Genomic DNA, 25,974 nt, shown 5'->3' with positions numbered 1-25,974 from the left:
GGTGCAACAAACCCATTATGGACACACCCACTGAAAGCAAAGTAGCATAAATATGTTGTTTGCTCAAGGATCTGCTGGATTAACCTTGGCCAGTGGCTAGGCACTCACTGGCTGCTCTCTCAGTCCCCCTCCTCAGAAAGATGAGAAAAGCTCATGAGTCAAAATAAAGAAAAGTAGATTATTTACCAGTTACTGTCACAGGCAAAACAAACTCAACTTGGGGAAAATTAGTTTAATTTTCTGCCAATTAAAATAGATTTAAACAGCAAGAATCAAGAAGAGAATTTTAAAACACTTCACCCCACCCATTCCAAGGCTCAGCCTCAGTCTTTCACATCTAAGTCCTCCATGCTCTGCAGCAGTGGTAGGGTTGATGAGGGCTATGGTCAGCACAAAGCAGTTTTGTTCTGCTCCTCCTTCTCTCTCACTCCTCTTCACTGCTTTTTTTAATGTCCCACAATAAAAAAACCCTAACAAATTAAAGTAAAACAGATTTTTACTGGGGAATTTTTCAGCTAGTCAGGGACTTGAATACCTCACTCTAGAACAACACTACTCCTCTAGCTGAAATACCAGCATAAATGCAGTAATGTCCTAGAGCCTGTGGCAGTTTGTTTCACTGGAAGATGGTCTGAGTGTGCAGTTAACCTGAGCAGTAATCCTTATATAGCAGACAGCATTGGAGTAAGTACATGCCTGCATAATAAAGTCTTTTGGCTTGGACAGAATAATGATTTCATGTTAATTGAGGTAAACTATTACAGAAATTTTTGCAGACACAGTTACTTGTATGTAAACCTCATTTGTTTCCCATCAGTTTTGAGCAGCTACCATTTCCTGTATAGAGAATGCATTTCGAGAGTAGTCACTGTTCCAATGTGGGTAGTTAGAAGTAGCTCTTTTCTTCACTATCTCTTCTTTCTAGTTTCCTTTTTTTGGGCAAGGCTCCTAGGAATCACTTTGGGTACCATGCAAGAAAATTTTTGAGGGCAGAAAATTCTGAGTTTCAGGTATTTTCTTGTACTCCTGTGCAACTTCACATTCTACAGTAATGACAATTAATGAAGTGTTTTATTTTTGGAGGCCTTACAAGACTGTCCATAGTTTTCAAAATAAAGACTTAATATTATGATAATTATAATAATACTCCATACAAAATTGCTATAATCTTTTAGTATTTTACTATCTTGCATAAATTAGTAACTAAAAATGTTTATACTAGGTTGACAGTTCTAACTAAGCCAGTATGCCACGTGCAACATTTGATAGGAGGCATTGGCCTTCCCATGGTGGAAAGTGAAGCCCTTCACTTGTAGCATGACAGTCAGCAGAGCAAAGTCTTTAGTGAATCCACAGCAGATAACAGAAGATGGACACAGAGTTAAGCAACCCTGCTTATTCAGTAACATAATGGTATTTTATCACCACAATAAATGGAAAGTGACAATTCCACATGTCCTGTGTCTATGTATTTGTCTGGAAAATCTCTCTCAACTCCTTCCATCATGAGACAGATGAAGATCATTAACTACACAAGAAAAACCATTTTGTTCTTTTCTGAGGGGAGACAAGTCAGTATCATTACTTATTTCCATAAAATGACAGTTTTGTTTATCAAACCCTTTAATCTTCAATAGCAGTTGGATGCCAGACCTGAGGATCCTCAGAGAACTCTAGTCTGAAGCATGCATGCCTGAGTGGGCTGCACTATTTGAACTCAAAATGGGATGTAAGCCCCTCTGTAGAGGGCTGTATTTTCATATAAATCTTAAATCACATACTTGCACTAACACTCTCTAACATCTGTAGGTTGAAAGAAATTACTAAGAATTCAATACAAAAGCAAAATTAATAAGGACACTATGACAACTGTATTTAAATCAAACCAAAGGGCAACCTCCCTTGCAGCCCTAGAGCAGTCCATACTGCTTCTTAATCTGAAGGCTTATACTGCGCATTTTTGTGTAAAATAGAGACTAATAATGGTCAATGTTTCTTTTGCCACCACAGTAAATTGTTTTCTGAGGCCCACACATGTATGTGGCATCCACCACATCCTGTGGCAATGAGTTCCACCCTTTAATTATGATCTTTGTGGGAAACATCTTTTCCTGGGGTTTGTGTTTCAAACGTGCCAGCTGCTCATTTTATTGTGACTGCTTCTTGTGCTATGAAATACAGTGAAAAACATTCTTTATTCACTTTCTCAGTACTGTTCATGATTTTCCTGGGGCTCTGTCACAGTCCTTTCTCTTTTTGTTCCTCTTCCACATGAAAATCCTAAAGCCTTTCTTTTTCCTTTCCTAGTACAGAAGCCATTACATACCTTTGATCATCCTGTCACCCTTTTCTTTATTCTTTTATTGCTATCCTGTCATTTTTGAGATGAGATGACTGAAATCATATTCAATATTCAAAATGCTAGGTGGGCAATGGATTTTTATGGCAGCATTATCATGTTTCTTCGGCTGTTTCCTATTCTATTCCTAATATTTCCTAATATACCATTTTACTTTTTTTGACAGTTGATGAGGATTTAGCTGCTTTTTTCCTAAGGCTCTTTCCAAGCTCTCTTTCCCAACTAACAGTTAATTTCACTGTGTGTGTATAAATTTCCCAGGGTAAAAGTAGGAGACCTTAGTTATTTAGCCTTGAAAACACAGCTAAATGACAAGAGTGGTTAGCTTGTAAACAGGAGATTGTTGAGAGAACTTAATACTTGCTCAATTCTACTGACAATTTTTATGTTTCTAGGTTTTGTTATACCAGAGCTACTTACAAGTATGTGGGGCAGTGTGTTTGCCAGGGATCTCATCTTTTTAGTGGGTTGTGGATTATTATAACAGAATATTAATTCTAACAAGAAATTCATTCAGCAAATAGTTAATTCACTGAGTTTCAGAGAGGGTGTTGCTAATTTTGCCACTGTAAGGCATATCCTGACCAAAGCCAACATAATCCAAACAAACGCATAATCCTTTGTGGTACTAATGTGACAGAGATTTCATCCCATAACCTTCAAGATCAGGTGCCACTTTCTCTCCGAAACAGTTCAGTTCCTTACTAATTCTGTTTATTACTATGTGTTATAGGCAGATTTTTATTAGTATGGATTCTTTTTTCCATTCCAGTCTCAGTCCTGGATGTCTTGGAAAGATTGGTGATGGAAACATTATTTTACAGCTATGGTGGACTGATCTGGGCCAGCAACCACGCACTCACCCATCTAGTCTCTCACTTCGTCTTCTCATCAGAAAAAGGGAAAAAATTATGATAGAAAATCTTATGGGTTGAAACAAATACAAGGAGATAACTCACAAATAACCATAACGGGTAAAAAAAAAAAAAGACTCAGTTTGAGGAAAATTAATTTTATTTTTGCCAATTAAAAATAGAGTAGGAAAGTGAGAAACAAAGACAAAACTAAAACCACTTTCCCTGTAACCCTCCCTTTTCCCAGGCTCAACTCCACTCCTTAATTTCCAACTCCTCTACCTCCTCCCTCCACAGTCAGCATAGATGTAAGCACTGGTCATCTCCCAGTCTTTCATTTTGATCTGGAGGGCTCAGGTGATTCCTTGACTCAGTCAACTGCCTTGTCTTTTAAGGACAATTGGAAATTGCAAAATGTGAGTACAAAGCTGACATCCTCAGCTACTACATCATAAATTAGGAGGCCAAACATATGAACTAGTCCAAAAGATAGCCAATGAACTCTAGTCAATTGTTTGAAAGATATTTAAGGACATGATTTTATGTGCTTATTTTGGAAAGTCATCTACTCCAGTGTATGGTTTATTAAACCAGAAGGGACCAGACCCTTTCATTTTCACTGTTCTCTCTCAAGTGGAAAAGCTTAGAAATGTAGGTATGCAAGAGGATAAATTAAACAATCACTCTTTTCATTGTTCTGATTCCCTGTGCTCTCTGGAAGGTTTGGTCTGAGCAGTTCAGATTCTGGAAGCCCATAATCTTGCTACAGAATCAGTGGAGAAATAAAAACATATTTTATGAATTAATAACCTCATAAAATGGAAAACCAATCTGTTTTGGACAGGTTTTGTTTTAGCATTTGATAGGTGATAAAATTACTAAATCCTTCTTCTACTACTAAGTCTTATTCTTCTTTTCAGAGCACACTCAACACTTAGATATCTTGAGACTGCAGAGTGACTACAAAAACTGACCAACAACAGCATTTTTTTAAATATCACCAGTCTTCTGACAAGTAAGTTCTTCATTCTGTTTTGTTTTCTCTCTTGTATTTCTGACTTCTATTTTATCCTTGTATTTATTATATGGCCCATTTTCTGGGTCAAGTGAATATGAGTGCAAATTGCACAGTATGGAGCAGCTCTTAAACTTTCTGAGCTGGAATGAAACCTATCAATATCGCAGATAATAATTGAGATAAAGCACTGACTCACCTAATTATTCCAACTTGTAATGCCAATGGGACTGTAGTCATATCTCTGGATGTTTTGGGGGTTTGCCTGGTAAAAATGTCTTTTCTGGAGGGAAAAAATAAAATTATTTAACAATTTGGAAGTCCTTACTAGACTTAGGGAAAGAAATCTGGAAGAATTTGGACACCGCTGCAAATAACAGTGTCTGAGGATAGACTCCGCAGTTCGAGGAAGGAATATTAGAGGGACAGGTAGAATTGGGAAAAGTAGAGAGGAAAAAAACCCTTTCATTGGAAGCGGGAGGGAGGGTATCCTTACTAAGAGGAACAAAAAAGAAAGCTCCTTTCTGTTCAGAACCTATTGAAGGATACCTTCAGAACTTATGAAAATTTTTTCCTGTTCATAAAGTTTAACATTTATAAGATACTACATTATAAAACACAAAATTACTTCTAAACAATGGAGTCCACTCATCCTAACTTTCTGAGGGATCTTATATGTCCAGAGACTGCTCCTCCAAAATAGCAATAAAGATTCTCATATCACTAATAAACTTTATCTCTTTTTTTTTTTGTAGTTTCATAAAGCTACTGTCAGTATTATGCTATTTGCTCCTTTTCGAAATATATTCCACTTCAGTGTAGCCAACAGATTTTATCAAATACAGTGCCTGGTTACAGGTTGATTCAGCTTTGACAATCATATGTGATTACTCTGTGGATGACAGGTATTGAAATTTTAGGACATTATCTTTTTTTTGCCACTGCATATTTCTGAGATAAAGAAGAAGAGAATACATTCAATTTAATTCATACAGTATCTAATATTTCATTACCTTCTATATAATAATTTAGCATATCTAGCTACCAGTAGTCTCCAAAACAAAAGACTTTTGATGAATTATTTATTATAAAAAGAAAAAACCTGATATAAAGAATGTGTACTATTTAATAACTGCTCACAAGAATAAAAATCTTTGGGTTTATGTTATTTATATTACTTAAATGTAATTTTAATAGAAGTTATAGATTGAGCACCTGACATTTCACATTCTACAGAAGCAATTGGAAAATTTTTCTGGTTTGGTTATTTTTACAAGTGAAAAACCAGCTTCCTTCTTTCTTATTGCTTGCTTCATTGCTTTTCAGATGTTTTGGCTACAAGCACATAGCCGAAGTGTTGAGTCTTATTTGGGTTCTGAAAGGATCACAGGGTCATGACTTCGATTTCTCTCTCCTCAGAAAGCAGATGCACTGAATACACCACTTGTTACTAAGGGACCTACCTATGTGTGCTTCTGTGTGGTTCATTTTCCTATCTGGACCATAACATGTCAGAGATTGGTATAACAATACAAGCTCCTATATCTACCTAATTGACCGTTCACTTTGATTTCACCAGAAGGACAGGCAGACTAGAGCCAACAGCTTCAACTCTTCCCGGATTTGTCTCTAAGATGCAGTTTTGAAGCTTTGTTCTGTTAACCATGAAAAGTAGACCATAAGGAAGTTGAGGCTGTTTGACACATGAATCCAAGCCTAATAATTGAATTACTGAATTTCTGTGCTGTTAAGTGTGTCAGGACTCTGCATGAAACTGATTTATCAGTTCATCAGCCTAGGAAATAAATAATGATTCAGACAATGCAGAAAAGGGAGGATTTCATTTTAAGATGGATTGAGAAGGGCAGGCAGGCTTCAAGGAAGAGGCTCCCTTTCTATTTAGACAGATTAATAGATTTTCATGACCAACATTGTGTTTTGAGGCAGATGCTACAAATGCAAAGGAGGAGGATAGGCAGATTCACAGCATAGGTAGAAGTAGTAGTGGTCATATCTTCTTTTATTTTGTAGTACAGCATTGTAATAGTCACAGGGTTAATCCCCTCTTCTACTAAGTAATACTGGAACACAAATCCCTCACCTTTGATCACAGTACCTTTCAGATACCTTAGCTCTACAGTATCCCCAGAAAAGTATTTATTAGAGTTTACTTCCACCTATTCAATCTTCTGATAAAACATTAACCCTACACAATATTAATGGAGCACATGCTAAATGAGCATATCACAGAAAATACTTGGCAAGAGGAGTCGTAATTAAGGGAGAGTTTTTGCAGGTTTCAACAAGGTTTACAATTAGATGTTTTCAGTATTTTGTAGACAGCCTGGAAGCTGACAGAACATCATTGTCAATGAAATTTGCAAATGATACTAAGAGTCTGGACCACTTGCTCTATCAAGTAGCTTGGGTTGCTTGGTAACCTCAGTCCATCTGTGTATAGCCACATACTGAATTAAGGCTGAAGAATATTTGCTTCATTGAAAGCAAGAGGAATTGTGTTCTAAGGGGTCCTAGTCTTTGAGGGAAACACTTCAGGAATCACAGCAGATAAGCAATTTGAGTGAGAAAACTGACAACATAGAACAGGGTTTGTTGTCTGACTTTGGTAAGACAGATGCTAGTATGCTGTGTTTTGATGCCCCTTCTTTAAGGAACTGTGTTGACAAGGAAAAAAAACACCAAAAACAGAGCAGGTCAGAAGAAATCATCACTGTCTTTCTTTTGTGCATTTACTTTGTAATTAGTTTCCTGGAAAAGGGTGAGTTCCTCTCAGCTGGTATCATCAAAGTGTTTTGATTTTCTGCCAAAGTGTAGCAGCAAATAATACGGTGGCTGACCTCACTTGTTTGATAAGAGAGGGCAATATCCTTTTATATCACAATCTCCCAGCTTACTGTTTTGTTGACTGGCAGCATAATTCCCATGGTCTAAATGGTGATGAGAGAAAGGTCTTTGATCACTATCATCAATCCTGTTCCACTGTTGTGAGAAAATCATACAACAGATTATTTTGGCTGCTATTTTGTTTACATGAAGTATACTCATATTGATAAAGGTGGAGCTATATTTAGTCACATTTAGAGAATTACAGAGAATTACATAAAGGTTCTTGATATGTTTATTCAGATTCTTGATACTTACTTTTTCTTGTCGTAGAAACTTATGAATGACATATCACATTTATTTCATGTTTATTTATTTCTTACTTACATGAAGGTGATTTATTAGTTAAATTAGCCATTCTTTGTACTGAGTATACAGAACTGTGTGTTCCTTTCTTTATTGTGCTCTGCAAGATTTTAGAATTAGCAGATTTCAGTCTATGCCATGGAGCTTTCACCTGCAGTAGAAAGTAAGATTTTCTGCCTTTATAAGCTCTCAAGAGATAGCTTTGCATGAATTAGATATTTCATAACCCTAAGTTAGGAATAACCCTAAATAAAGCGAAGAAAGTACATTCTCAGAACCTGCAGAGGAAGCTATAGATATCAAACTTGGACTAAATACTTCTGTCAGAGGTTGTTTTCTCCAGTCCCTTAAGCTCTCCCAGCTCAATGATTTGATGGTCAGCAAAGCTTACCAATGGATACATAATATTTGAGCAGTGCGTGTTATTTAAGGTAAATAAAGTTATTGAATTTAAGAAGTTTGGTGGTACATTGTTAAAATTTCATGTTTAATTTTAAATGATCCTATTTTAAACAAAAATATAATTTAAAATAAAAATATAAATTTAATTTTAAAAACCACATCTTTAAAAAAAAGGAAAGAAAACCACTTTAAGCAAAATCCACTATTGTATTAAAAATGATGCATGACTTTCTATGCAGGCTGGCAACAAAAAATGAAGCAAGCAGGTCTAATTCACATGGCTATTTGGAAATCCTTGAGGCATTAAAGAAGTAAAATAGCAGCTTGCCGAAGGCAACAACTGTGTTAAACTTTGATTTTAATTTGTTTATTTAATAAGCATAACAAAAAGGCAAAATACTACATTAATCACCTTAGTGAAAAAAAAAATTCTTCTCACAAAGAAAACAAATATTATTTCTCATTTAAGGAATTTCAGAACTAGATTATATGGACACTGAGATATAAAGGGAACATACATATTTTCTTTCAGTTTTTAAAGACAAGGTAACATGCAGGCAAATATATTTGAATTCTGTTTTGTAGTTACATAACACAAGGAAAAAAGATGCTAATTATGTATGTGGTCTTTCTTTTTTTCTGGAAACACACCTGAAATCTTAGGCACTACTCCAGCTCCTTAATGTTAAATTGTGTTCAATTGAGTGTAATGGATTTACTTTCAGATATTTTTTCTCAGATTTCTAGTAGACCTTCTGTAGTATGAAGCCATGTGGCATGGAAATCTTTGTTGTGGGAAAAGCACAGGAAATTCAGGCAACTTTGGAAATCTTTGTTGTGGGAAAAGGCACAGGAAATTCAGGCAACTATGGAAAGACTGCAAATAAAAAATGTTAGTCTCTGACCCAATAATTGTCCAGAAACAAGTGGAATTATGTAGACAAATGGTGCTGATCACAATCTTCTTTCCACACAGAGAGGCAATTGCTCAACATAGAGCATTGCTGAATAGACATGCTTTTGCCATCAACAGGATGGAATATGCCTGCCCACAGTGAGATAGAGCTGTCATTGATTGGGCCTGCAGGTATAATAAATAAAGATTTTGGCCACAGGAGATGCTGAGCACCTGTGACACTTGTCTTTGCTAATTCAGAGTTTTGAAGGTGAATGCAAGAGTGAATATGAAGGGTCACAGTTGACTGGTTGGGGGAGCAGCAGAGGAGACACCAGAATGAGAAATTCAGTTTTAGGGAGCCTCTGATCAGACAAGAAATACCAGTGGCACTAGACACAAAAATTCCCTGCAGTTGATGTGTGTTCAAATTGTATTCAGGGATTAGACTGTGCCAGAGCCGTCATTGCCTGTCTTTGCCACCTGATGCTGAACCCACGGGCAACACCTGCAGCAGTGGGAAGCCCTTCACAGCTCTCCCTTCCTTCTCAGTGTCTGTGGCCCCAGGTTTGATCCAGAAGAGAATTTCTGCTGTGGCCAAGAAGTACCTGGGTGGAGGGGATCAAGCTAGTCAGGGCAAGTGAAGCAGACTGAGCTGCAGTTATATACACACGGGTCCCCTCAAGACCCTCTACAGGGGCATTCAGGGCAACAGGAGGACATAAGTGGGCAGGTCCTGCTGCAGTGTTGGGTGTTGTAGTCACTGCTCTCATCCTAGGGCATTCTCATTCCTCAAAGATCCCAGGAACACACATCTGTAACTTCTAATATCTGACAGAGGCTCCTAAATTTAGTGGTACCATCATCTCAGGCTCTTCCAGTTAACACAGAGAAAGAGTGACAAGAAGGCAAGACCTTGAGGGATCCTGGTCTATTTTAAGATGTGAGTGAGCATTGCAACATGTCTGTTTCTCTCTGCTGTTGGCCAAAGGCAATTGTTCTCCTGAATCGGGAGCTTTGGTTAAGTGCCTTAATTGTAGGCAGGATCACTGTGAACTTCAGTCCTCATTTCTGAAAGTGAAGACAGTGGTCTCGGCTCCTTACAGTGCACAGGCAGGGTGCTGCCCCTGCTGCTCTGCTCCTGTTCCCCAGTGGGCAGAAGGAGCCCAGCCTTACAGATTTGGGGTCCCTTAGCCTCCTTCCATGGGCAGAAATCATGGATGCCCAGCAGCAGCACTCCCAGTGAGCACAGGAGTCTGTGCTAAGAGGGCCTGCAGGGTCAGTGGGCCTGTTTCAGCCCTTGGCTGGAGAGCAGGGCTGCACCACCCACAACATTAAAAAAAAAAAAAAGAAAAAAAAAGAAAAAAGAAATCGATGCTGCTATGCTGGGATCCCTGGGGCTGTGGTGACACCCTGCCTACAGCAGCTCCTCCTAAGGCTCTGGCAAAGGGATGCAAATTCCTGACAGACCAAGGAATTTGGGGCAGAGAGAGAAAGTTTAGTGTCTTTTTAAGGAGGAGTGTCCCTTCCAAACAATGATTCCCACATTCTGATATGACAGGGCAGACTCAGTCCATCTTAAGATCAGTTTAGCTCAATGCATTCTTATGTAGCTCAACATGAATAGTATTTTTTGTATTGTAGTAGTAATAACCAGTTAAAAGATAACAATACTTATTAGGCAGATACAGACACATTCTTTGCCTGTCTTGTCAGGGTAGAAATGAGCAAAAAGCCAGAAATACAGTTCATTAAGAAGGAACTAAGCCATTTAATTATCCTAAGAAAACTGCCTCCCTAATTTTTCTGTCTTTTTTTTTTCTAACGCTTGCAGTGTTCTTACTAGTCATTGAGATACACATATTGCAATAGAAGTGCAGAGTGTATGTCTTCTGGTCTATCCAATTCATCAGGCTTGGGAATAGAAGGGGAAAAAAGGAAATGAAAATATGTGATTATAATGACAATAACATTGATTATTTTATTCTCCCATATGGAGTTAAACTAGTTTTAAAAAAAAAAGGAAAAAAAGAAAAATATTTCCATTTCAATGCTATTTGTTTTATACTAGAAACTTCCCTTTTCTTCATTCTTCTACTTCAAGAAGGGTCTTATTCAGTGCATTTAGTCCCAGCCAAAAGGTCACTGTTGCCCTACAAGAGACACCTCTCTTCCCTTCCTATCTCTTCTGGATGCTGTGAATGGAGTTTTCATTCTCTGAAGCTGAGATCCTTCAGTGGGATGGTGCAGTGGGAGCAGCTGAGTATCACCCTCCCCTCCTAGAGGTCAAGTGCATCACCCCTGGGTGCCGCAGAAGTTGCGGGAGGAGAGGGATGGGCAATCCCACCAGTCCTGCTGGCTCTAACACTACAGCACACAGCATCCTGACCACCTTTCCACTGCATTGTGCCATTAATTTAAATTAATTCAGCCTCTTTGACAGATAGTTCCCTAGACAGGTAAGTTTTAGTTTTATATTGAATTTCTCAGTCTAGGCATTTAACATTTGTATACACATTTTTCTTTGTAGACCCCTGACTTTGACAAGGCATTGATGAAGTAACACATCCTGCAATATGAAGCAGTTAAAGGGCTGTTCATTCCAACCCAAATCTGAAACTTCTAATCAGAGTAAATAACAAGTTTCATTTTAGTTTTGTCTTATGGCATTCAGTAGGAGTTCTTATGGAGTGGCATTCAAATCCGTGTGAAGAGTGCTCTCCCTGGACTTCTTTCTGTGATACTGGGAAAGGAGGTGCAGGAAGGATGCTGCCATTCCAGCTTGTGCTGTGAAGAATTAAGAGACTATATAACCAGTATGAAATGTAGACAGGCCTCTATCATAAAGCTGATCAGCTTGGTGATTTCACTGGTCTGTGATGAGAGACCTTTGGTTGCAGTGGATGGTTTGAGTCAGAGTAGAACCAAGAACAAGCCCAACGGTGGAGGAGGATTTGAGCTCTAGAAGGGAAGGAAATTCTCAGCCCCCATGGCCGACAGGATTATGGAGAGATGGCCTGTACTGCTAGAAATGGCTGCCAGGACATAAAGAGGCCTTTTCTTGCTTATATTTTCATACTTCCTAAATTGTGTTTATATGCCTTTACAAGCATCCCTCTCTCTTCACTTGCTTATGAGAATTCAGGCCAGCTCCAAGATCTTGCTATTCATAGGAAACAGAAAAGATATTTGAAGAACAAAAAAACTCTTTACTTGCAGGTAAAAGCTCTGAGGGAATAGGATATAAACAATGCAGAAGAAATCTTTAGAGAGTCTAGCTGCCAATGCATGATATGCTTTTACTTATCATCTGTAAAGGCAGATTTGGGGCAAAGCTGGAAACACTCAAGAGACAGAGCAGAGGGTACACACATGGAACATCAGGTGCTCTCCTGCCAAAATGCAGGTCTGTATTCTGAGTGAGCAAGTAGCAGAGTTTCTGAGGAAAAAGGAGTAAGAATAGCTAAATATTGTTTAATTGTAGTCTTTCAAAACTTCTAACATCACACAGAAAAAGAGGCTCAGAGGTTTCAGAGTGAGGATTGGGAAGTATGATAAGTTTGCAAGCAATCTGTAAACTTTGGCTTAATGTATTGTTTTTTCTACTTAATTATTGGTAATGTTTCCCATGTACTGCCATAGAAAAGGACTCCTACAACATGACTCTTGTAAGGCAGTGAGAATGTACATACCAAAATGACCAGAAAGGGACTAGATTACTCTCCAGCAAATTAGGAATGTGTATTCATTATGCTTCTAGTAATGATAGCATGTTTTATAACACTACACTTGAGCAATTGTAATTTTAGTCTTACAGAGTAAAATGCACAATCACTGAGATTTAACTTTTAAATAGTGGATTTAATTGACATTGCTTGAAAAATATTCATAGCCCTTCAATAGTGAGTATTGTCTCTTCCCTTATCCTACATGATTGTTTTAATTTAAACTAGCTCTGCTTTGTGCATAGAATTATTGATGAAAATATGTCTTTCTTCAGAAAATTATTAGCTAAATCATCCTTTTATTTACAAGTAGTCCTGTGTCCCTGTGCCCTAAATCTTGCTAGTTGGAAGAGTGTGAGGAAAAGCAATTTAATTAAGTTAACTTTATTGACCCACTGGAGCTGTTGTTTAATAGCATGGCTCCCTGGAGTGTAGTGCAGGTAAATTGAATGAATGCCACAGAATATCACCTCCCTGCGTTGCATATTTCAAACCTCTGCCAGGCAGTTTCGGAGGAGCAGCCAATCAGGAAAAAGGTTTTTCCAGCCGTGTTGGTGTGGCTGGCATTTCCCGTTATGCTCAGACCGAGGTGCCGGGCATTACCCATGCGTTCCTCTGAGCGTATCAAGAGGGATAACTCAGTACTGTGTGTTGTGCTCAGCTGCTGCATTTGGAAGGAAACTTTGTGGATTGGCTCTTCAGTTATGTATCCAAAAATACCTTGTTATGAAGGAGGAAAACTAGCGCGTGAGTCTGAATGAAAGTGCTGTGAGTAAACTATTTAATATTAAAATCTCGATATGCTCATTCTGCATGAGAAATCAGAGTCCAGGAGGATAAGAATTGTTTTCTGGAGCTGTGCTTGTCATTAAGTACTTGAGAACAAAAAGAAAGATTACAAAACTTCTTTGTTTGACTCTTATTTGATAAAACAAAAGCTATAAAGACTTCCACAATGTATACTCACATATATATTAGTGCCTAATACTAATTTAGTTACAGCTTCTGTTGTTAAAATATTTGTCCAAATGTCTTATTAGGATATAAAATATATACAACCACTCCTCTGCAGCTGACTGGAACACAAACCATTTTCTGCACTGCTTTTCAACACGGCCCACTGAATGAAAAAAACACTCTTGCAGTCTGTTGCACCTGTACTTCCAATCACTTCTTTTAAAAGTCAAGCCATATATGTAGTTCTGTAACAACAATTTCATATAGCTTTTAACCCTTGGAGAATTTAATTTTTCTCTGATTAAGGCTGAGCCACAAAGATCCAGTTCTAAAGCTTTATTTAAAGAATTAAACACAGCCACTCAGCTGTTTTTTGTTTCACTCTGGAAAATAAAAGGAGGTGCAACTTTAATTACAATTCAAAGTTTTCTCATATTTATTCACAATTCAAAGTTTTTTAAAAGTTTGTGATTTTTTTCTTTTATCTACACGTAGATTTTTCTTGATTTCAAGGTGCTGTCTTTAATTTTAATTATCTGTGAGATGAGAGAGGTGGGTTTGTAGGTAGGGGCATTGTTTTTTCTGGTGCAGACCAGAATAGTTGGGAGAAGTGGGCAAGTTTCAAGTTTATAAATCCTTCTTTGGGTCAGACTTGTGTGGTTTTAAACAATCACATTTGAAGAGTTGCAGTCACAATAGCTGCTCCAATGGCAGGTTTATGCTGATGGTGAGATCAACTGCCCTTTAGAATGTAGTTTCTCATGGCAATGAGTCACTTTCTGGGGGTCTTGGCCCTTGAGGGGATAACTTTCAGTTCCTCTCCTGAACTTGATGCCCTAATATGTCACACACACCTTCTGAAGTGGCGCTGGGTATTTTAATATGCAAATCCAAGCTGTGGTGCAGCCTAGGGAAATTCTAGGGGCTCAGAATCTCTCCCTCTGCTCTGAGCTCTGGCATAGCATTGAGAGTGGGGACAGTCACACTTATCCCGTGATATGAAGTCCTGAAGGTGAAACTGCCTTTAATTCAATGTTAGGTTAACATGGTTTTCGACAGTCACTGCATGTTTGTGTGTTTGCAAAATAATATGCTGTCTTGCATGAGTAACCCTGAGCAGTTTTATGGGTGATATTCTTCAGTGCTCCATTACTCTGTCTACATTTAATATGTGCTTTGGCAGCCATTGCTTGAAGTCCATATTCCGTATCTGTAAGATAAGCACAATGTCTGAGCTAATGATTGTGTCTGGGGTCAGAGGCAGGCCTTAGAAAGTGCATGATTTTCAGGTATTTTTTGCTTCCTATAGAGTTTTTGTTATGACACTTAAAAATATTCTGAAAGCTTTATTGTGTATCTATTAGAATAAGAAGAAAACATATCCATGATGGCATTCCACAGTTCCTTCCAAATGCAACAGACAAATCATTGAATCATAAGTGACTGTTTTCCTGTATAAGGATGCATATGGTATTTTTAGGTGAAGTTCTTTAAAGGAATTAAAATACAAATACATTATGAATACCTGAATTTTAGTTTTACTTGATTACATTTTAAAAGGACCATTAAATCAAGGTTTCTAATATTATTTATTTAGCATGTTTAATATTTAACCAAACATTATTTAATTTATGTGTATATTAGTATTAATATAAAGTAATATATGCTAATTGGCAATTCTGAGTGGGGTGCAGAACTCATGCCTGACACCATTTTAGAGTTCTATGTATATAATTTTTAGTGGAAGAATTGAACTTAAACATCTCCCACTCCTGTCCACAACCTTCCACCTATCTCTGTCCCTATCCTTCCCATGGTGCTGGCACATTTTTTTGTATGACTGAACTGAGTTAGCAACCTGGGAAAATTGCTCACTTCCTTTCTCTTTTGCTCAAGATCCTTTATAAAGCAGAGCAATGTGCTCATCTTGTTTGCAGTGCAGCCTCCAAATCATTGCTCCAGTGCAACAGAACATGCATCACAAGGAATGGAACCTCAGTTCTGTCAGGCCAGAAAAGCGTCCATCAAACCACCACTGGATTTTAAAACATGCCATTTGCTCTGTGCTTTGGCCTGTAAATTCTACATAGACACACCTGAGATTAAGTATTGGTAATCGTGTTTTCTCTGAATAAAATCTTTGCTGAAAACTTTTGCCAGCAGAGAAACATGTGGGTCTAGATTTAGCTTTTGAAATTTGAAGGCTTTTTGAGTTTGGTTATCTTTAATGCCAAAAGCTAGGAAAAAGCCTAAGTCAGTCCCCTTATACCACAGATAAGTGTTGTTTGTTTATCTGAGAACTAGGTAAAAGAAATTTTTACTTTCTGTACTTCTAAGAGTATTGCTGATTTACTAGATGGTTTTGTGGATTTTTTTTTCAAGTTTAACTTGTATCAAATGGATAGAAGCAACATACTGTAACTTTTTTTTCCCCCAGATGTTAACAGAAGCTCTTCCTGAGGCTGGTCTTTCCCATACCTAAGGGACACTGAGGCAGAAGTTGTATAGCTGCAGAGAGATGGAATCTTCTAGGCTCCAGCTGTTCTGCTTAAAGACATTCCTGCTTTCCACTGCCATAGCCACACAGTGGCTATGTGTGTCCCTGTGGTTTTGTTAGTGAAACCTGCAAACTCAGTCATCCAGTTCAGATCCACAGTTCACACCACTTAAAAAAGAGCAGTTGGTTTTACCTCAAGCATTTTAGAGGATGCTCATGCAAACCCCTCCACTGGCACAACTGTGGGGCATAGTGTGAAAAAAAGGGAGGAGTAATGTTGTCAAACCAGCACAACACTGTGTGCAAAGTGAGTGTTTGCTATTCTCCAAATCTGGACCACTTTAAACACCAGAAAAGGCAGCAGAAGTGACTGCAGCATGGTTGTGTCCAGCAGACTTGCATTCAGGTGTGATGCTAAGCATGCAGTGACAAGTAAACCTATATGCAAATATTTTTGTTCACACCGATATTTAAATATTCAGTCATGGTTTCTCCCTCTTCTAAAGACTAGAGCTGGCTTATGCCTTCATTCTGAGGTTGGTTTTGCTTTACTTCACATTAATCGATTGTTCATTTATTTAAGTAAAACAAAGATCAATGAGGATGTGTCAAACCTTTGCTACACAGGAGACAGACCTTTGATTTAGACTACAACACCGTGTCTAAGTCAACTAGTTGGAAATGTAAGAGTTTATTAGGAGGTGCTCTCAGCAGCTCACAGAGCTTAACCTGGCAGCAGACGGCTAATGCTCCATAATCGCAGCTATGCAAAGGCCTAAGGGGTTTGAAGAGTTCAGTTTGGTAATTTACTAGGAAATCCCTGATCATTCCTTCAGAAGAAAAATTAAGTATATGAAGAAGATAATATAGCCTGGACACCTGAGGAGGAACCCAGATGCTGAACAGGAATCATTAGTCAGAAGCCTATTGCTGCAATATCTAAGTATATTGTCTGCTTTATCATGTATTTACCATGGAAGCAGGGCAGCACCAGTGTCACAATGAGAAAATCTACTCTCTGCTATAAGGTGTATCACCAACAGAATTGCAGTTTAAATTCTCTACTAGTAGATGATAACCTTTATTAGCAGAATTAACAGATGAAGCAGAAGAATTGTAGTCTCTTATCTTGGAAGTTACATATGAGAATTAATTAATCCCAGTGGTTTCTTTTCTTAAATAAGGGAGCTTAAGTAAAATCACTCAGAGGAACCTTGTGCCCTTGAACAAATGCAGTGTAGCATTTCAAAATGCTGACCACAGGAGAGAAGAAAACATCAGGCAAGAAACTTTGTTATTACAAAATCCAGGAGGTCTGAAAGGAACTCTATAGTTAACTGGTAGGGACGGCACTCTGATTCTAGAAACTACTTCAAAAGCACATCAGTCAAGTCAGAAGTGAAATTTTAAAGACTTTTATTGAAGCACAAAAGGCCAGCAATAACCAACATCATAATTTCTGCCAGAAAATAGGAATTAAATAGTCACTTCAGTACTTCATTTTATGATTATTATTAACTGTCTCCTGCATTCAAGTTATTAGATATTCCTTAGCTGTCTTCTGCATCCCCAGAATCACAGAACAAATTAGGTTGGAAAAGACTTCTCAGATCATCAAATCCAACCTTTGTCTGGACACCACCATGTCAAATAGACCATGGCAACAAATGCCACATCCAGTCTTTCCTTAAACACTTCTAGAACCCTAACCCTGGGCAGTCCATTCCAATGTTTAATCATTATGTAAAGAAAGATAATTGAACATGAGGAGAACTGCAATTTAGGCCAGGAAACTCCCCAAGCAGTTGTTATGTGTCTAGATTTTATGTTTTCTTTCCTTCATGATCACTGTACCTTTAGCAAAACTACTTATTTCTGTATATGATTCTTATTCTTTTGGGAAAGTGGTCAGATAGCATTATGAAATGCCAAGGCTTACTGAAAAACCACCCTGCAATACCATTACAAGAATGTGTCTCTACAGAATGTTTGTTCACATATATTTTGAATAAGAATATTTAGTAGGTTTCTGGAGCAAAGGGTTCCAACATTGTTGTTAATATAACCCACAGCAAGAGATGACACTGACTTGACCCTGATGTGCAAACATATGGTTCCACATAGGCACACTTGCCCCTCCATGGGGTGTTTCCATTCAGGTGTTTGTCAGCTGCTGAATTCCCACTGAGCATGTCTTCTCTGTAGAGATTTACAGAGTCATGCTCTACTTGGAGGAACCCAAATAACTAAGGCAGAGAATGAGTGTCCATACAGCTCAGCCCTCCCTGTGTGCAAGTGCTCAGATCACCAAATCTTACTAAATTTTCAGAAGCCTTCTCCTGTTCCTATTCTATCCCCAGCCATTTCCAGGAGCTAAGAAGACCTGTTAACAGGACAGAACCCTTATCATGGATGCTGAACTCCTCTAAAAACCTGCCAGAGCTTTTATTGCATTGGGTTGGCTGGCTTCATTTTACTTTCTATTTCCTTTCTTTTTGTTTCTTTTGAGATGTTTGTTGCCTATGGGTAGCACTAATAACTGAAAATTTATCTGGAAGACTGAAAAATAAAATTTCGGGTTATGCCATAGTGATAGTGGCTAATTCTAGAGAACCCTGCTTTTTGCTAGTTCCATAACATGGCTAAAATAGGGCTTGCATTAGCCTTACATCTAAAGCACAAATTAATTGTGCCAGAAAAAGTTACTTGTATTATAATTGTTTGACATTTATTTATTTTTCAGTTAAGAAAAAGGTCTCATGAGTCAAATTCTACTCACAGTAACACTGGTGTATATTTACAACATTTTGTAGTTTCCTCACATTCCTGCTGTGAAAGGGGAGACCACAACTGTGTGACATTCCTACCCTGATTACTGTAAGATTTATAGAAAAGCACATCAGTGTTCCTTTAGCCCATTCCTGGAAATATTTTGCACTGATTTCTGAAAATAAAAGAAAGGGAAAAAATATAAACAAACCACAAACCAATCCTCAACTTACTCCCAGGTTTTTCTGGATTTAACAAAGCCTCCCTGTTGCTTAGATTACCTCAGGTGCTGAGACGTATCTCATCAGGGAAGCAGCAAAGGTAGAATTACATTCAGGTGTACGAAGACCACATTTTGTTTACATAAGCAGTTCTCACTGAAGCTAATGGAAAGTGTGACTGTGATACTTGTGAACTTGTATGGAGGCAGTGCTGACCGCACTAAGAAGCTAAGGGGTTTCTTTAATTGCCAGAGTGTGTTTTGTCACACTGCTAACAATCATGTTTCTGCTGCCCTAGTTTTACATAGTGAACAGAAATTGTTTCAGATTTATTATAACCCAGAGTCTAGCAAGACAGATTTGTTCCAAAAGTGTAGTGCGGAAGTCCTTCTCTGTGCCTTTTCCAAAGATGGGATTTCATAAGAGTCATCTATGACTGGTATCAGCAACAACCACAGAGAAAGGTGAGAGAAAGTATAATTAAGGTAATTTCAAGAAGTTATGTCCCTGCAGCCATTATGTTTTCCTGCATGCAGGACTGGTGTGGCTGTACTGAAGATGGGAGACAAATTTGGAGTAAATCCTTCTCACCGTTCTTTACGCATTAGACATGTTTTTGGACATGCCTGGTAGTCAAGCTGTTCTTAAAACCTATCTCATTCCTTGGCCTTGGAGAGGCTGAGAGACCAGGTTGGGGGGAAGAAGGTCATATTCACATGGTCTAATTTCCATGTAAATTTCTGTGTCAGATGTTACCTGAAGTTTTAAAGTCAATTAAGCAGAAAGAATGAGGCACAGAAATTATTGTCCTCACATAGGCCCTGTGACAATGGTTTAGAGTTGGTACACAAGGGATAATATCTTAAATGTAAGTATTACCCAGCCACCTTCCTCTTGGACTAGTTCATTTATGGGAAAAATGGTAAATGTAGAAATATCAGTGGTGGCGTGTTAGCATAGCAAATTCACAGCTTTATTTGTGCCCTAGATTATCATGGTGCCCTGACTGGAAACACACAGTAGTTTGTTAATCTGTGTGCGCTAATAGATTTTCTGTGTTGCAGAATACACATAACGTTGAATAATTCTGCTTTTGTAATGTGTATGTTTTCCACGGTTAGTAACTACCTAGTCTTTTAGCAATAATTGTTGATATTTTAAAAGATATGTGTTATAATCAATATCTGGGAGTTATAACCATTGATTGGAAAAAGAGCCCACTGAAATAACCAGCCATTACTACACAGTATGTTTCCATGCAGAATGGGTGCAATTGCCATAATTCTAGTTAAATAAGAGGTTGCCTATATACTGGCCTATTTAATGGGTTTTACATATAAGGAAGAAAAATCAAAGAGAAAAATCTAATGTTCTGTGTCAAGATTTTCTGCTTTTTATTTCAGGTTCCATTCTATGGCTCCATTGTGGCACAAAAGAGATTCTTTTATGCCAGTGATATAATTGTGTTCTGAAGCCTCAGGCTTTACCCAGTAAAACTAGCTCTGCTGAGCAGCCTCAATAGTTTAAAAGGCAAATCTAGCACTGAGAGAGGAGGGGAAAACTACTTTTTGTGAAGTTTGGCCCAACACTGTTTACCACGGAGTTGCAGTTGTGTATATCACTCACAGGACCTGTCCTGGGCTACAATAGCTCTGTAGGTTACAGGACAATCAAAAGAAATGGTGGCCCTTTGCTTCTAGGGCACCTGGTGAATGGATATTGCTGTAGACTGGGTTTAGATCCTATATGATGGCACAGATTTTCCCTACAGGAAGTACTGGAAAATTAGAAAGCTGCTGTTTTTCAGCATTGTTTATATGCTTCATGAAAAGAAACAGCATAAATAAAATCAGGCTGGATGTGAATAAAAGGAGAAGCTGAGAATGGGTGGCAGTGTTACGTAGAAGTAGCATAGCAGAGATTATGGGAAGAGTGAGGATGAACAGGAGGAAGGGCAGCTCTATGAGTAGCAAAGAGGAGAAAAGAAATCAACGGCCTGGGAGAAGGGAAACATGCAATGATAGAAGGGCCAGCAAACTGCTAAAAATGACAACAGGAAGAAGAAAGAGAGATGGCACATTTTGTTATTTAATGAGGCTTAGTGTGCCAGATACTCAGAAGAATTTTTAATCTAAATAAGGCAACTGAGTCATCTTTTTAACCTGAATTCTCTAAGCATTCTCTTATGACCAGATGAATGTATGTGTCATCTCATAATATGATTATGACAGAAGATGCAAGCAAAGCCGGTTTGAATCCAATACCTGTAGCATATAAGGATAGCTCTTAGGAAATTTTGGAATGAATGGAAATTCAGTGAACTCACCCTACTTATAAAGTACAATGCTAGAGAGAGCTGATCTTTTGTTTGAAATACTGCTTAAGGCTCGGGACACACACCCCTGTTCATTTTCCCTACTCAAGGAGGGAGATTGACAGTTTAGTCCTTTTTGTTTAGCCACATTTCAGCTCAAGCATCTAGGCAGATCTTGATCCTGTAATAATCTTTAAACTGTAAATGACACTTTGCCTACTCATCTGGATGCAGCATAAACATTATTCAGCCAATTTTTTTGCAGAGAATAAATCATAAATTCATGCCAATGAGCAAAAAGAACTTAAGGCAACATCCAATTACCTCTGTGTTTATTTAACATGATTTTATAAGACGCTGTATGATTTCAGCTTGTTGTTCCTCATACTGTTGCATATCTCGTTTAAGCTGCGGGGGTGAATTTGATGTCTGCATTTGCTACCCTCTCTCTGCCCGCATGTGTGACATTGAACTGCATTGCTTTGGCCAAAATTGACCAAAGTAATTTCTGTAATACAGTCTAAAATGGCACTCTCAGAGTTACGGTGAGATTGTTTCTAAAAAATAGTTATAGATAAATGGAAGGAAAAAATGTTACAGAAACTGAAATTTTGACTATACATTTCATACCAGTTTCCTTTCTCTCAGGCATACATTCTGCATTGTTTGCTTTCCATGCAAGAAATACTATGTGAAGTACAAGCACAGATTAGTTCAAATAATTTTATTCATCAGCTATGTGTGGAAACATAGGATACTAAGAGAGCCATTAGTAGGCTAAAAGATTATTTAAAGTGATACTGCCAAATTCTCAAGTGCCACTTCAGTATGTTAGTGGATTAGTGTTTAATCATTACCTTAAAATGTGTTGCAGATCTACTTTACAAGGGGAGCATTTTGAAAAACTAAACATGTGAAGGCTAGATAAGAGCGCTGCCTAGATCCTGTACAGGTGGTAGGACCATTCAGAATCTGAAGCCAGAACTGGCTCCCTCCTTTCTGTGACCATTAAGGTTTGTTTGCCTGGGTGATATAAAAATATGTAGTGAACTATAAAGTCTGGGAAACTAAAGTAACAAATTAATGACTATCGTGATTTTGAAGCGCTCTGATCTTTCTCTCTGCCCAAGATGGGGATGGCAATGTGTGTGTCAGGAAAAGCTATTATCAATGTAACATTTACTGGAAAAAAGCAATGCTGGGGATGTAAAAAACAGAGCAAAGTCCTCAGGTTCCGCAATATTAAAACATAGATGATGAATTACAGTCAATGTAGATAAACCACTTACCTTCAGAATACTGATGTGGGATGGGAGCAAACACTCCCCATTCAAATATCCTGTTGGATGCCTATATACTATCTGACAGGCAGTAATCAGGGCAAAGCACTGCTGAAATTAATTCCTATAATACCGAGGGTTTTAATGAAAATCCTGATGACAAATTATCTTTGTTGTTCTCTTCAGCGTTTTATTCTTTGTATCCTAGGTTAATTACATGGCATTTTAATAGAAGCTTTTCAAGCATACTATACATGTCGGAGAAAAAGTAAAATGCTGTCAGTTTCTGGAACTTGCTAAAGCTCTCACAAATGTATATGAATTTAATTTTGTTAGTGTTTTAATTTTTGAATTCATCGTTTATATTTTTACCTGTCAAACACTCATTCAGCTTCTCTTAGTTTAACAGGTGGGAGTGAAAAAACAGTATTCTCACTCTTGCGTGTCTTTTGTGAATAAAATGAAAGAAGCGGTAATTGCACATCTCACAACCTCATGATTTAGGACTAAAAACATGATTACAGAATACTTAAATTAGGCACTGCTGTGAGTTGCAAAGGAGGCAAGACAAGGTTGCTGAAAAGTGAAACAGATGTTCACAGGTAGCAAGCAAAATTTGTGAGATGCTCAGATGGGAGGAGTTTTGTAATCTCTTTTAATTTTATTTTCCAGCCATATTGTCAGACCTAGTCATGGGTCATTATTTACAAATTGGTATTTAAAATTACAAATAATCTAAATTATTTATAGTCAATAAGCATTAAACATTGCTACTCCATTACTTTTCATTTCAGCTTAGTGAATAAACACAATTTAGTGACTATGGTTCCTTGTAAAAGTTCAGCTGCATCTAAATTGACTTTGATAGAGGAAAAAGTTTTATTTAATTTTTATTTTTATTTTACACTTTAAGTAAACTTGCTTTTTGAGAATCTTTTGTCTGAAATAACCAAGTATTTTGAGCAAAAATGGATAGTTTTCAGAATTATAACGGCAAATGAAAATAGAGGGTTCAACAGCTCATTCTGGGAACTGTTTGGAACTCTCCTATAAGAGACTACCCAGAAGGGGAAAGGGATCCAGAGAGGATGCTGGCATTTGAGGACAACTTCCCCAGACCTGGACTTAGTCCATCTCACAGCCCAGGCAGTCACACAGGCACAACAGACAGGCAGGGTGCTCCAGCCTGGTCTCTTGTGCAGAGAAGCCAAGGTGGGCTGCTTGGAACAGTGCAGAGAATTGTGTGATCATGTAGGCAGGGAATTAGGAAAGTCAGAGCTCATCTAGATTTGAAATTGGTGAGGAATGAGAATAGCAGCAAGAATAATTTCTAGAAGGAGGATCAAAAGGAGTTTTAAGGAAGATGCAGGGCTGTGAAAAAAGGCAGCAGACTTGGTAATGAAGCACACAGAAAAGGCAACTCAGCAACTTCTCTTTAGTCTTTCCTGGCAAGTTCTGGCCTCACATCTCCCAAGGAGAGTCTGGGATGATTGAGTTAGTGACCAAATAAGCAAACAAGAGAACATATCCAAGGATGTGAACGGAGCGGGTTAATATCACTGCAAAATCAACTTTGCATTTTCTTCAAAACATACCTAGGAATTGGGAGATTTCTGAAAGGTGAAAACAGGAAAGTGTCATACGCACGTGAGCAGGAAGGCAGATCTGGGGAACTATTTTCTGAGAAAGCTCCCTTCAGTTTCCATAAGGATTCTGGAGAAAACCCTTGCGAAAATCATGTCCAGTCACATGGAGGACAAGAAGGCAATTGGGAACAGCATGGATTCACAAACAGCAAATTGTGGCTGAAGAGTACGAGTGCTTGCTCTGAGGAGATGGCTGGTATGGTGGTGAAGAAAAAGCAGTGGTTATTTACCTTGGCTTCTGCAAGGCCTGTTACATGGTATTCCTGCAGCCACATTGATAAGACATAGACTTGAAAAGTGGACTTCAAGATGAACGTACCACTGGCCATATCATGAGGCTCCAAGAGTTGTGATAAGCTGTATAAAGTCCAATTGATGAGTGGTTTCTAGTAACATCTATTAGAAGTCAACACAAGTGCTGACATTAATTCATGCCTTCACAGAAACGTAGCCAAATGGGGCAAAATATACACTCAACAAGTTCACAGATACCTGATTAGGAGAGTAATTAATATGTTGGAGTGCAGGGCTTCCATTCAGAGCATTTTCAACAAGTTGGAGAATTAATCTGGCAGAAACTTTTCAAAGTTGAGCACAGGCAAATGCAAGTTCCTGACCGTGCAGCAGGACAGGCTGCGCACCAACTGGTTCCAGAGCAGCACTGCATAAAACATCCTGGGGTTTCCAGCAGACAACTCCAACATGAGTCAGCAGTGCATCTTGAAGGGCAACACCACACTGAGCTGTACTAGCAAGAGTGTAGCCAGCAGAAAAGTGGTTGTTGCTTGCCCTTTCCTTGGCACTAGTGAGACATTACCTGGAGGACTGTGTCTTGTTTTAGGTTCCCCTGTACAACAGGCATTGACATACTGGAGCACCAGATACCTGGAGCACAGGACATATATGGAGAAGCTGACAGAAATGTGTTTCTTCTGACTGAAGGTGAGAATAAGCAGGGTATCTAATTGTTTTAAACTACATAATGGCAATGAACAGATAAGATGAAGTCAGAGTCTTCTAGGCAGTCCACCAAAATAGGACAAGAGACAGCAGTCACAAGTAGCAACATAGGAAATTTTGTCTAAATATCAGAAAAATCTTTCCTGCCTTGGTGTGTTGTGTGCATCAAATATTGCACAGGTACCCAGAGGGTCTGTGGCATCTCCATTCTTTGAGATAGGACAAAGTTGTCTTTGTGAGCCTCTGAGCAACCTCTGAACTCAGATGTGTAACTTCAAAGCTGATCTTGTTTGGGTGGGCCTAGATGACCCCCAAAGACATCTTCCAGCATGATAATTTCAACAGAATTTCATTTTTCTTACTTAATAGTTGCTTTAATGACTTAAACAATATTCATGGGACACTCTGTATTTTGAAGAAAAAGAACAGTGAAAATGCAGACCATTATTATTACCAAAATATATGACATTGCTACTAGGAAGCATTGTAGGAGAGGACATGTATACCAGAATGCCAGAAAACATTGTAGGTTTTTATTAAATGAACAAAAAAAGTCAGTGAAGAGTATTTAATCCACACAGGTGAAGACTTCTGTAGACCTTTTAAGCAAATACAAGGTAAAAATAGGTCCATTTGGGTGATTTACTAGCTTGGACAAATTCTACTTACATGTATTTTAATATTTTTCTGTCTTGCCTATTTATTCTGCTTAAAATGCAGCCCACTTTCTTCACCAGTATACCCAATCTTTGCAAGCCTTTATCCTTCTTCTTGCGGTCCTAGAACTCCTCCAAGGAAAAACTACACAATCGAATGAAGTTAACGCTTGGCTTTGGTGACAGAGTGGTGATCATTGCATTTGACTGTACC

The 25,974-nt window shown here is 38.3% G+C and overlaps 1 protein-coding gene across 8 annotated transcripts in view; it reads left to right on the top strand.

The window, feature by feature from the left end:
* Positions 1-25,974, top strand: part of LOC139671172 (poly(rC)-binding protein 3-like) — a 511,988-nt gene that overhangs the window by 328,247 nt on the left and 157,767 nt on the right. For all 8 annotated transcript variants that reach the window (XM_071553579.1, XM_071553578.1, XM_071553569.1 and 5 more), the window contains one exon: positions 4,134-4,228. The gene's annotated coding sequence lies outside the window, so the exon portion shown is untranslated. The remainder of the gene's footprint in view (positions 1-4,133; positions 4,229-25,974) is intronic.

This window comes from Pithys albifrons, chromosome 4 (assembly GCF_047495875.1).
Source record: "Pithys albifrons albifrons isolate INPA30051 chromosome 4, PitAlb_v1, whole genome shotgun sequence".
Classification (NCBI taxonomy): domain Eukaryota; kingdom Metazoa; phylum Chordata; class Aves; order Passeriformes; family Thamnophilidae; genus Pithys; species Pithys albifrons.
The sequence above is the reverse complement of the archived record's forward strand: the minus strand, read 5'-3'. Positions and strand labels throughout refer to the sequence as shown.